Raw genomic sequence first — 14,777 nt, 5'->3', positions numbered from 1 at the left:
AAAAAAAAAAAGATCTTTCTTTATCCTCTATTCATTTTAGTTTTCTTTCTTCTCCTTTTTCTATAATTTACATTAAATATAAGCCTCTAAATACTTTTTTCTGTCTTTAGTGGTGTTTTTCAGGAGAGCATCTTTATGTGTTTTCTTTTCTTCTTCCTAATTATTGTGGCCCATAGTATCAAACCTGGGTCCATCAATCTATGGAGAAACCCAGGATACTAGTGCCAATTCAGCATATCCATTTATCTCTGCCCTCTTCTGATAAGTGAAAACTCAGAGTGAGTTTCAGAATGGTCATTTTGTTCTGGAGCAATGTAAATCTGGTAAATTGAAAATGAGATTTCATCCATTGTAGAACCTATGCAAAGGTATTTACGAGCTCCTTTAAAGGGTACTACCTTAGTATTTTGTACTATTTTTCATTCTGTCAATGATATAAAAGTTAATAAAGGATGAATAGGCAGAGCATAGAGGATTTTTAGGTCAGTGAAAATACTCTGTATGATACTATAATAGTGGATACCTATGATTATACAGTTGTCCAAACCCACAGAATGTGCAACATTAAGAGTGAATGGTAATGTAAACTATGGCCCTTGGGGAGTAATGATGTGTGAGTGTAGGTTCATCAGTTGTAACAAATGTATCAGTATGGTGGGGAATATTAACAACTGGGGAGGCTGTGCATGAGTCAGGCAGGTGGGACATGGAAGATCTCTGTACTTTGTGCTGCATTTCCCTGAAGCTAAAGTTACTCTGAAAAATAAAGTCCATTAAAAAAAAAAAGGGTTACTAAATAAAGGAAAATGTGAAATGTTAAATATGCATATAACATTTAAATATCTAAGCAGCACTGTCCATAGAGTCAAATAACTAATAATCATCAATAAAGGATTAAAGAAATCATGACATATCCCTAAAAATGGAATACTGTGTAGCTGCTGAAAAAATAAATCAAGAAATGATAAGACTTCTTATGTGGAGATAGCAAGGCACAAAGCAGTTTTCACTTGTATAAAAAACGTGTATGTATTAATTATATACACTTGTGCACATATATCAAAACTGTTTTCTAGAATCTTAGCAAAAATGGTCGCAGTGGTTGACTGTGTAAAGAATCATGGACTGGGGATCAGCCGCAGGAGAAATACTAACCTCTCACTCTATATTCTTAACAGGACTGTCTGTTTGTATCTCATTGTTTGTTTAATCATGTACGTGTACTCCTTATTAACTTAAAAAAAATAAATGTATATAGCACAGATTAAAAAAAATATAAGCATACATAAAATATGTGGTTTATTAAATGTCTGTATCTTAAACATGTTGATATAATGTAATATGAATTCAGTAATGATAGGATAATAAGAGAAAATGAGGGGGGAAACAAGGACAAGATAACTTGTAAATGATATATTTCCGTCCAGTGAAGGCCTGTGTAGCTTTTGCAGAGGTCGGGGAAAAGCTGTGGCACAATGAGTTCATGCGTGAGATGCGCAGCACAGGACAAATTCCAAAATCCTGTGTAAGGGCAGTGGGTGCCAAATTCATATTACAATATATCGTGTCATTCAGCAAAACAGCAACACAACGTGATCGGTCACACTAAAGTGTTGCCATTAGTTTACATTTTGTATATTTTATATAATTATTAAAGATCTTTGTAAATTTAGGTCCATATTTTTTAATATGCTAAGTATTAGGGTTTGAATTCTTGTTCAGTTTATCGATCTAAATAATTTAGGTAAACATAGAAGACCTAAGTAATGTACTTTTCCTTAAAGAGCATATATATCTTTTGCTTAAACAAAACAGAACTAAAGCAAACACAAAAAGGAAATTCAAATCCAGTCTTGTTGTTCAGAAGATTGTTTAAATGACTTGATGTAAATTTTCTGTGATGAGAGAGGTGCAGCATGGATAATATGTAAATACTTTGTCACAACTTTGTTCTTTGGAACTCTCAGCAACCTTTATTTTCATCATGACTTAATTATTTCTTCAGATTCTGCTTAAATTCCATACTTCATCCCTGACAGTGTCATGCTCAGCAGAAAATCTTGGACTTTACCAAAACAAGTGAGACCAATAAACAGGCCCTCTTTCTTTTCTCCTCTTCTCCACATTAAGTAGATACTCCTTCCGCTTTCTTTAATAGCCATGGTACTTGTAAGTCCTGATGGAATATGGTCCTCAGGATGCTTAAGAGAGATGGTAGTAATGACGTCTGAGCTACGATAGAATATAACTCTGACTCAAGTACTTTCTCCTCTCTCACTTTGAAAAAAATCATGTCAGAAATATATTAAATATTTAAGGTGTGTTAAAATAAATTATAATTTGAATATGCAAGACTTCATTTAAAGTTTGCTTTCCCATACCATTTTTAAAGGAAAGAGTATTATAACTACTTGTTTTAATTTTGTGTTGCTGCTGTAACAAACTACCACAATTTGAGTAGCTTAAGATAACACTTGTGTATTATCTTACAATTCTGATTCATGAGTCTGGACATAGCATGGCTTAACTGGCTTCTCTAGTCCGAATTTCACAAGATTGAACTATAGATGTTCGCAGGTCTGTGCTCCTTTCTGGAGACTCTGGAGATGAATCTGTTTCCAGGATCTTTAGGTTGATGGCCCCATGCACTTCCTTGCAATTATAGGACCGTGGGCTCTGTTTCCTTGCAGGCTGTCATTTGGGGGGAGAGGGGCAGCTATGTTCCTGGAGAATGTGTGTAAAACTTAACTTCTCATGTTTTCAGTGTGGCCTCCTTCCAATATCTGTGGGTTAAGTTCTTCTCAAGCTTTGAATCTCTCATGCTTCTCTTTTTGCTACATCTCTCAGACTGACTCTTCTAGCTTCCTCCTTTGCTTGTAACGGTCCATGTGATTACATTTTGCTCCCCTTAATAACCCAGAATAATCTCCCTATCTAAACATTAGATGATTATTTGCCTTAGTTATATCTACAAAGTCCTTTCACAAAATCATCTAGATTAGTGTTTAACATACCTAAGGGTCAAGAATTTGGAGAAGATACTTTATAATGCTGTCTTTCACATTATTTTGTCATCCACATAGTCAAAACTTCAGACACAATTGATCTAATAATTATTATAAAGTATATAACTATAACTTCCCCAGACTAAACAAATGTGTTTATTCGTTTAGTAAACAGTTATTGAGCACCTACCCTGTGATCAGCACTGTGACATTGGGATACAGTGATCACGATATAGCTATTTCCATTTATTTGTTTACAGTCTACATTTAATGAGCAGATAAATATTGAATAAATAATGACATTTTAGGAAGGGAAAGAATGGTGAAGGATCTAACAAACACCTATAATAATTTTACTAAATTCAGTTACTAATGGCCTCATTTACTTAACTCAGCCAATGGATGCGTTTTCCTCTGTAGAAGTCCTCAGAATTATTCAGTTCTCTTCCACACACTGTGCAGTCTGTCTCACCCATCTCATCTTTGTTGGTCATCCATCCCTTTCAATATGCTGAACTCCTTGTAATTCTCTAAATAATGCAGCTTAACTTCAAGTTTCTGCTTACCTGTAGGGGTACCTTAAACCAGTGTTCTTGTTATTAACTTAAATAATCATTCCCTGCACCATTCAGACTGTATCATTTTCCATTTTCTTTGTCCCATAGCTTCCTGCAGGTAGCTATAATATAGCACACATAACTTTACAAGTACTCTGCTGTGAGTCTTTCTCCACCACAATATTGAGTTACTCAGAGGTAGGGTCTGTATCTTATGTTACTCTGAATCACTAGTCCAGAATACTGAGCCTAGCCTAATATAAGTTATCATGGAATTCTGAATTTAAAAAAAGAAGAGGAAGGAGGAGGAGGAGGAAGATGAGGAGGAGAAGGAGGGAGGGAGGGAGGGAGGGAGGGAGGGAGGGAGGGAGGGAGGGAGGGAGGACGAAGAAAGGAATGAAAAGAACAGTATGTACACTGGATTCTATATCATCATATCTTTAATAAGTGTTTACTTCCTACATCGTACCTCTCATGATTTATTTGCAAAATGTCATGCCTATATTTTGAAAAATACCACATTTGATACAATTTTACTGGTGAATATGTTTGATGAAAGTTGTTTGCTTTAATATTAGTGAAATATTTTTTTTTAAATTGCTCTGCTACTATGAATGTCTATTTCAGAGATACTGTAGATATGTATCAATAAATGTTAGATATGTGACAGAACTTTCAAAAAACTTACTGATGGAAATTTTAATCTATTCTTTATTTTTTTCCTTTTTTCTAATTAAAAAAAAACAACAACTATTTTTCAGTTACCATTGACATACAATATTAGTTTCAGGTATACAAAACAACATAGTGATTAGACATTTACATACCTCACAAAGTGATCACCCCAATAAGTCTATTACCTATATGACACGGTACATTGTTAAAAGGTAAAGAGATTAAGAAGTACAAATTGGTAGTTACAAAATAGTCACGGGAATGTAAAGTACAGTATGGGGAAATATAGTCAATAATATTGTAAAAGTTATTTATAGTGTTAGGTGGGCACGGAACTTAAAAGGAAGATCACATCATAAATTTTATAAATGTCTAACCACTACACTGCACACCTGAAGCTAATATAAAATAATATTGCATGTCAACTATAATTGAAAAAAAAATATCACAGGGACGTAAATAAAGTACAGCATAAGGAATGTAGTCTGTTTTTTTTTTTTTTCTTTTAACTTAAATCAGTGGTTGCTGTGTAAGTCTCACAAAGTATTTTGTTTTCATCTCACTTTGATAACCTTCCTTACTTTCTTTATCTTTCAAATTACATTGACTGATAATGAAATTGTCTTTAAGATCCTTGCGTTACTCTGGTCATTTTACCTAAGTAAAAACACTGAATTTTCAAAAATTTGTTGCAGTACCATTGCCATCAGTTAAAATGCCATCATTTCTAACAATTGAAATACTGTGTTTCCCCAAAAATAAGACCTAGCTGGATAATCAGCTCTAATGTGTCTTTTGGAGGAAAAATTAATGTGACACCCAGTATTTATATTATATTATTATATTATGTTATGTTATGATATGTTATGTTATATTACATTACATTATATTATATTATATTATATTATGTATATTATAAAGACTTATATTATAGTAAAATAACACGGGTCTTATATTAATTTTTGCTCCAAAAGACACATTAGAGTTGATTGTCTGACTAGGTCTTATTTTCAGGGAAACACAGTAGCTACAAATTGTAGCCTTTTTAAATTTTAATTTTTTAACTTTGTTTGGTGGAACACTTGCAAGCTGAGTGGAGTAAACAACTTGGAGACAGAGAATATGTCTTTGACCTGTAGGGATATTTTTTGAAATGATTCTGCTATTAGTTGTGGCAGTTTCTTGGACACGCTTCTTTATAACTGCTGAATCATAATCACCTCAGAACCTCCTGCATTTGCCTGCAAATGGTGCTCTGTTGCACTTCCTTTCATTTTATTTCCAAATTTTTTTGTACTAAAAGAAATCCAGAGGTAAAGTTTGAAAATGAAATTGTTCACATCCATCGCGTCTGCTTTTATGAAGCAAAAAGTGCAGACTGTTTTATGCCCCATTGGCAGGGTAGATTGTAGTATTTCACGTATATCATCCAGACACTATTTAAATCAACCATCAAATACACTCGTGATAGGCTCTAGCATCTCCTTTTTTCAGTTTGGACTAGAGTTAATGAAGTTTGTATATAGAAGGAAATTCCTTTGTTCTTGAGTAAATTAAATCTAATAAAAGTCTAGAAGTGAAAAGAGAATTTTTTCCTATAGAAAATAAAAAGAAAGTGATTAAAGACAAAGATATTCAACTTGGCTTGTTTTGTGTAGAACAGCCAGTACGGCAACTCTCCATCCATTCAGTCCCTTATTTATTTATGTATGTATGCATGTATGTATGTATGTATGTATGTATGTATGTGTGTATGTATGTATTTATTTATTTTTACATTTGGTATGTCTACATTCAAATCAATCTTTCCTTTAGTGGTAGTTAATTAACATGTGCATTTTTTTGGTTCTACATTTATTTTTGGAATAATTTCCCCTTGTCTATTGGAGAAAGCACTTGAAATAGTCTTTTAAAAATTTCCTCACTGTTGATTTTGTGATGATTTTAAGCCAATGAACATAATAAATATGTCAATATCTGATTCACTAAAAATATCCCCATCAATGCTCTATTATTTCATATTTATATTTAGTGGAGAAAACTAACTTAGTCCTGAGTATTTTTAGTTCTAACATCGTCATTCTCTCTTTCTTACTCAAATTCCTAACACAGACTTCACCCCACTTCACATTCATCCGAATTCTCATCTACAATTCAGAGAAAAGTATACATGTTCTCATGGAGTGCTAATTTAAACAGAATATTAGAATAACATTTCATCCTGGATGGAAGAATTCATGTGGAGCCCTCTCACTGGGAATCCTAAAAATGTAAAGGCAGATAGTGACAATTCTATGCCCCACCATATAACTAAGTGTAGAATGTTTCTGTGGAGAGGAAACAGAGCCTAACTGATTACTATGAGTGAAATGCAGCGCCAACATGGGAATGAACCATTCCCTTCAAAGTTCTTACCATACTTATGATGCAAGTCACAAATAGAATGCCAAAGGTCAGTGTTATTGCAGGAGCAAGCAATAAATGTTAGGACCTTGCCTAAATGTGCAGGCAGTTGAGGTGTAACCAGGAAGATAAGACTAAAACGGAGGGCCTCTCTGATTCTATAATATATCTGGGCCCTGCTAATGTCAAACTCTTCTTGGGAGTTTGTCTTCCTCTGTTGGTATCTCTGTATGGTCAGAGAGATATAGATGCAGAGAGAATACCATGGAGGTGACAAGGATTTTGGAAGCAGAGGACAAAATACAACTTACAAAAATCATGTGTGAAACCATGTGAGAAACAGGCATTTTGACAAATTATGGAGCTATGAGATTTTTGATGATTTATTCAACTATGCTGTACTGAGTGTCCAGTTTTAAAAATATAGTTTGCTTTATTGTGTCTGGCATATTTCAGAATGTAGTGCTATATAACAGAAGGATTATTTGTGAGGGCAGAAAGTTCATTAGATCATAACTGAATAAAAATATATATGGTAAAATCATATAGTGAAATATTAAATTGCTTTCAACTTCATTGAAATTCCCTCTTCTTTCTGATGAATCAGAAAGCCAAGCTTTTGGATACCTTGACTCAGGTAATGTTTTTGAGTGGAAAGATACAGAAAAAGGAGATTCTGATACTTCATTTTGTAAAAGCCTAAATCATATAAAAGAAGAAATTCCTAACTTGGTGACTACAGATAAGAACTTAGGGGTTCTGTGAACATGAATGTAAAACATTACATTAGTTTTTCTCAGTTAACTCTATTTACAATTTAGCTATTTTTTTTCTTTCTTTTCTTTTTTTTTCCAATTATGAACAATCTCAGCAGGACTAACAGTACCTGGGACATGGTTACCGGTAGAAATTACAGATATTTTATATCACTTTACTCTTGTCACAGACACTTCAAAATAATCTTGCTGATTATCAATGCTTTAAAATCACTTTGGTTACGATATCCACCTCTATTTCCAACACATTTGTTAATGTGTTAATGAAAGTACTCAGATATCATGATATAACAAATTTGCTTATAATATTTTGATAATGAACTTCAATATCATTGGTCTTTTCATTTTAATATGTTCATGACGTTATTGTGAGAACAGATTCATAGGCATCATCAGAATGCCAGACAGGTCTGCGGCACAGAAAATGCTAGGAACCTTCATTTATGAGACGTTCTGAAGTGTTAATGTTCTTTTGAGAACTCTTGAGAGACAGTGGGTCCCATAAGCAATAGAAGCCCAAACAGCACATCTAGGCATTGTCTTGGGAGCTGCCAAGTTCTCAAAATGTAGAAGCTAAATGTAACACTCAAGAAAAAGTGTTTTAGGCACTGAATGCCTCAGACACATAATAAAGTCTTATGTCCCCGTCCCTAGAATGACCCCAAGTCAGCACAGAGTCACCTGGTCTGAGAGAACATATAAGGCAAAAGAAGGGCTATTTCAGGTAAGACTAGGATGGAGTAATGGAATATGATCAATGGGTTTTCACAGCTGCTTCAGAGTCCATTAAGCCTGAAAGCTTGCCATACCCCTGGGATTGCAATGTCTAAAATTGTCAGATTTTAAAATCTCTATAAACTTGGTGCATTGGGAGCACACGGTAAGACATAAGTTGATTCCGACAAAACTATGTGAATTATTGAGCATACCTATATTTGGCCCTGAGATGCAAAATTACTAGACGTCATATCTCTAAAAATGAATCTGGAACTTTTGTACCATTAAGCATCTTGCTTTCAATCCTTATAAATGTAGTCATTCATTCAAAATTTCTTAATTTAACTAAAGCAAATTTTACAAAACATGGAGCTTTATGTATTAATGGGGCACTTTCAGTCTTGCTCAGTGTGTGTGCATGTGTGTGTGCATGTGTGTCTGTGTTTGCATGTGTGAGTGAATGTGTGTGTGCACTTTTGTTAAGTGAACAGTTTATTTCCTATATTATGAGATCCATGTTGCCCAAATTTAAGTGCTAGCTGTTGGTCTTATGGAAGATTAATAAATTCTCTGGCTTTTTTCATTCTTTTCCCCATTGGAAACACATTTCTCTTTTTCCATCTGTGGTCATTCTCTACTGTGCAAGAAATAAAAGTCAAGAGGATCTTTGGTTCATCTCCCTCAGGTGCTCCAAATCAATCTCCTAAAGGTGTTATTACATTGAAAATCATGTGCTAGCATGTTTACTTAGAATTTGTTTTGAGCTCTTCCAGTGAACAGATATGAATAAAGCCTTCATTTTCCAACCATATTTTTCTTCCAAAGAAAAGTTAATGACATATGTTATGATTTTAACTTGTTATTTTCTTTCCTGAGTTAAATTTTCCCTTGCTTTCCAAATCTTGGATGCTGAAACATTTCTCCAATGTCAGTAAAAACTGCTAAGTACCAACACAATTACCAAATTGTTAATTAATTGTGAACTCTGCCAAATAAAATATTCATTGTTGCTCATTGCAAGACATATTATATTAACAATGCCTATTTTTAATGAAGTATGACCTTTTTTTTTCTTTTTCTTTTTTTTTCTTTCTTTTCTTTTTTTCCCCTGTTTCTCAGAAAGTGTGTATGCTTTAAAAACTGAATTCATTTTGGGGGCAAATTTTTCCCACCACAAACATTTTGTGTGCAAAGACCTAACAACGCTGAGAACGTTGTCTTTACTTGCCATCCTTCTCTTTCTGTTCTCAGTTTCCTTCATTTCTTAAATCTAAGACTGAAAATAAGCCGTAAATTTTCTGATTGCATAATTGGTTGATAAAACCTATAAAAATATTTGATTAACATTTTTGGAATGTGCTGCTAAGTTGTGCATGTAGTTACCAGGTACACATGCCTAATGTAAAGATCTATCTGAAACCTGATAGTCAAGGAAATGCAGGGTGTGCCACACTTCCTTAAACTAGGAACCCTTGGTAGCAGTAGTGGGGATAAGAAGGGAAATAGTTTTATTTTACACAACCTCATGAGTCGGTTTCAGGAATACAGATTTCATTAGTATCTAAATGTATGTATTGAAAAAAAAAAAGAGAGACTTGTTGTTGGAGGATGGTAAATTTTGATGTGGTTCCAATAGAAGATAAATGCTGGTTTTAGTACAGAAATTCATTAAAGACATATAAGTAGGTATACCCTACTTCTTTTGACAAATTGACAATTCTGGAAATTCAATGGAATCTAAGTGGAAGAATATTTAAATCATATGTTTTCTGGCATATACAGTAAGGATTATGAAATTTGCTTGTTACGTTAAAAAGTCTGGAGTTAAATCAATCACAGCTCTTTGATCTGTCAATTTTTTCTCATTTTGACCTTAGTAATCTGTTTGTTGTTACTCTTCCCTTTATAAGAATGTTACAGTATGATACATTAATTTTTAAGATTATTTCTTCTTCTAAACTGTTCTTCACATGTTCCTGTTATTTCCCCCCAAAGGAAGATCACATAATGTTTCATATGCACAGACAATAAACACAGCATTTGATTTATAAGGAGATTTATGAATTATCTAATTAGATTTCTTGATTGGAAAGTTATCAAAAATATAATGGAAATGTAATTCTGCTTTTACTCCCATTCATGGGGATATTATTTACTATACACTTGTTATAAATGAGCCATACTATTAGGATTTTTATGGAGGCTTCTTCACATAGGCATGATTGATCATTAACTACATTTTATTCCTTCTCCCTTCTCAAGAGAAGGGGGTTCAAGATGAAAATTCCAAGCTTTTAATCATGGCTTGTTCTTTTCAGTGACCAGCCCTCATTTAGGAACCATCCAGGAGTCCAACCAGAGTCACCTCATTAGACAAAAAGACATTCTTATCATTCAGGAAATTACAAGTGTTTTGGAAGCCCTCTGTCAGGAACTGGGGTCAAAGAACAAATATTAGAACAGAGGATGCTTTTAGTACTCTTATCACTAAGGAAATTACAAGGGTTTCAAGAGATCTGTGGGCAGAGACCAATATATAGAGGGTGCCAAAAAATGTACACACATTTTAAGAAAGGAAAAAACCGTATTAAAATTATGCTGATGGTAACCACTTTGAGCACCTTCTGTAATTGCAGAAGTCAAACTTGACTTGTATTCATGTTTTGTTATCAGTATACTAGGTCTGACAGTTAAGTTCGCAAACTTGTTACACCACTGTCGCTAACCTTTTTTTGATACCAGAGGGATTATTCATTATGAATTTTTACCAACTGGATGAACAGTTAACCAAGTTTACTGTTTGGAAGTGCTGAAAGGCTGCATGAAAAAGTTAGATGACCTGAAAGTTTCGCCAAAATGTGTGGCTCCTGCATCACACCAATGTACCAGCTCACAGGACAGGCGCTGTCTGTGAGGGAGTTTTCAGCTAGTAAACAAATAACTGTATTGGAACACCCTCCCTGCTCACCTGATCTGGCCCCAATGATTTCTTTCTTTACCTGAAGATAAAGGAAATATTGAAAGGATGACATTTTGATGACATTCAGGACATCAAGGGTAATACAACGACAGGTCTGATGGCCATTCCAGAAAAAAAGGTTCCAAACTTGCTTTGAAGGGTGGACTGGCCCTGGTGTCAATGCATAGCTTCCCAAGGGGACTACTTTGAAGGTGACTGTAGTAATATTCAGCAATGAGGTATGTAGCAGTTTTTCTAGGATGACTTCGTGAACTTAATTGTCCGACCTCATATATTGAGTATTACAATCTTAATAACAGTTTTTTCCTTTCTCAAAATGTGTATACATTTTTTTGGCACCCTCTGCATATTTTTTTATTTTATTATGTCACAATACCTAACTCATATGACTTAGCTTTTATCATTTTTAACATTCTAGATTTAGGATATAACAAGTAAGTTTTTGTTAATAGATAGTTCTATATTTCCCCAAATACCAAGCACTAGAATTCAAGTTTTCTTACTTTTTCCAATCTAACAGTAGAATGGCATATTTTTTTTTCTCTTAAATCTACCAGTTGTATTAACAATTCTATTCTAAATGATTGTGTTATCTTGTGATTTTGATATATTTATTTCCCCCTCAGTTATATATTTGTTTATTGAAAGCAGGGATTATACCTGCTTTCCAGGATATATAGGGAAAAACATATAATTATTGGCATATTTTGAATTACTAAGGTGATAGTGGCATATTGTACACACTGTTGTACAGCATTCATCTTTTACCAAATTATATATCTGGGGTATCTTTTTCTGTAAACACATAGATGATTCATTATTTTTTCCTTCAACATTTTACTTTGAAAAAGTAACACCTACAGAAATGTTGAAAAGATATAAGGTCAGCAGCATAACTTTAACTTATATTCAGCAATTGTTAACATTTGCTGTATTTCCTTTATCTCTTATGTACGTATGTATGTGTGTATATATTTGCTGAACAATTTGAACTAAAGTAGTAGACATCATGACATTTTACTCCTAATTACTTATGCATGTGCATTATTAAATATCAAGAGCATGCATGTTCTTCTATATAACCTTATACTATTATTACCACAAAGATGCGGTAAAATTTTCTGGTCTAGACATCATATTCAAATTTATTTTTCTATCATATTCTAATATACTTTTTTTTTTAATTTTTACAATGCATAAGTCTCTTGAGGACCCTTCACTGCCTTTGATAGCAGAGCTTTTGGAATCCTTTAAAATAAAACTGCCTTTTTCGGGGAGGGCATGATGCTTGCTATCGATGCCATGAAGAATTCAGACCACATCTCTAGATCATGTCCTAATGTCTACATGCAAGTTATAGGTAAAGATACTAAAAACATATTGTATTTTCCATTGCATCACTCAGAGGACAAGATATGATGAAGAGACACAATTATGAAATAAACAGTGGTGAGGAAGATCCTTCTGCTATTGCTTTTTAATGGAATTACCAGATTTATTTCCTGTTTAATCTACTTATATTTCAACTCTATCCACTGAAAAACAAACTAAAAGCATGAAATTCCAGTTGCCTTAAGTGTATCTATGTCCAGAATTAGTCTTTTGCATACCGTTCCCCTACTAGATGTCCTTACATCTGGTACAGGGAAAGATCAAGGTGAGCCTGGAACACTTTATTATTTCAGAAAGTAAAAAAAAAAAAAAAAAAAAAGCTCATAAATAAGAACAATTCAAAAAGACATAAAAGCTGACCTACATTTTTCAATTTTGGTACAATTTTGAAATCAAAGGAATAATTATGGTAACGAATTTTGACAGATTGAGTTTAAAGAATACATCATGATACCATAGTGCTACTTAAAACAAACTTATGAGATGAGGCAGGGAAAGCCCTTCTTTACAGAACAATGACAAGTCATAAGTGGAAGAAATGATAAATGTAGACATAACCAATTGTCATCCATGAATGTAAAATATTTGAATCAGTCAAGGATCATCAGTTGATACTGAAACCACTGGATGAAGAGTTGCTTGGGACCATGATAGTCCTATGTTCTCAAAGTATCATATCATTCCTTTTTAAAAATTAATTACATAGAGAAAATATATCATTATAATTGAGAGATTAGATAGACATCTTTTTAAACACATCATGAAACCTAGAATCACTAATTTTGAAATAATACTATATTTTCTTAATCATTATTAAAATTATATACATCACAAGACAATTAATGTTATTCTAATGCCAAATTATTCTAATTTTCAGTTTTTTCTAAAACAAGAAATATGCTATATTTAAGTATTTTACTATATTGTATAATAAAAATAAATTAAAGAAGGGTAAATATAATTTATTTCCTTAGTTGGCAACACTTTCTGATTAATGTAAAGAAGAAACTAAAAATAGTTTCTCTGAGGATGTGGATAATTTAATAAAGAAATAAAAATATAAATTTTCATGGAGATGATTTTAGCATATTCTCATCATGGCTTATTTTAAAAATGTATTTAAAAAAATAATTTAAGCACCAAAAGTTAACATTTCAATATGATCATTAATTTTCTAATGAATATTTGCATGAGGTCCTGGTATATGCATTTTGACGATATGGTGAGGTGGTGGGCTACATTTACCATGGTTGTCACATACAGTTTGTTAATATTTGGATTCATCCCTGCCATTCTATGTTCTCCTCTGTACTCCATGGAAATATATTTGGAAACTACATTTCCCAGGCTTTATTGCCAACAGAAGTTTTCTTGATATTCTCCAATAAAAAACACTCATATATTATTCCTATATCATATATGTTATGTCTAGGATGTAGAGGATAAGGAAACGCCAGAATTCTCTGGCAGTGATTTCAAGCCATTTTTAAGCATCACTTAAGTACCACTTTGGTAATTACAGGCATGTGAGCACCTTGGCGATGATTTCCCTTACTGAGATTTTTTGAAAGCAGCTCCCATGATATTTGACTCCTAGCCTTCAACCTTCTGAGTAAGCCTATAGTTCTCTGAGTTAAGCCTCTTCCTACTTTAAATAGCTTAAGTGCTTCTGTTTTCTGATCAATTGGTACAGTATTAGATAATGGAATTGGTTCTAAGATGGTTAGATTTAACGAATGTAATGATCACACCACTAATGGTAAATGGAACACTGGAAGTCTATTGTGTGCAATGGTAAATAGTTATTTAAATTGTTTCTGTAATTGCCTGGTATAAAGATCCTATAGAAAGCAGCACCATATGATATCAAGATGTTCGTGCATTAGAAACTGTTGGTGAGAATGATGACTAAAAGACGTGAGACAGGAAGGAAAAGCAAGTTTAGAGTATTAGTGACAAGGAGTTCTGGGAAAGAAAATGGTACAACGTGTGAGAATATCTATGATGCATTTGAATGCTCACTAAGGGACATCTACAGCAAAGCAAATTTACAACATTCAGGTGGACAAGATGAGTCATTTAGTGAATGTCAGTCAACCTTTTCTCTGTGCTTAGCTAATGGATGCGTGGACTAATCAGTAATAGAATAATGAGATGACTGTTACGCATGGGCTCAACAAACATGAGTTTCTCTTTACCATGTCTGACCAGGCTACATTCAGTGGCATATTCCCAATCTGTGAACATAAGAGCTGTGTCTCTGCTATGACAC

Source organism: Rhinolophus sinicus, chromosome 2 (genome assembly GCF_057876585.1).
Source record: "Rhinolophus sinicus isolate RSI-liver-muscle chromosome 2, RSI-T2T, whole genome shotgun sequence".
Classification (NCBI taxonomy): Eukaryota; Metazoa; Chordata; class Mammalia; order Chiroptera; family Rhinolophidae; genus Rhinolophus; species Rhinolophus sinicus.
Note: the sequence above shows the minus strand (reverse complement) of the source record.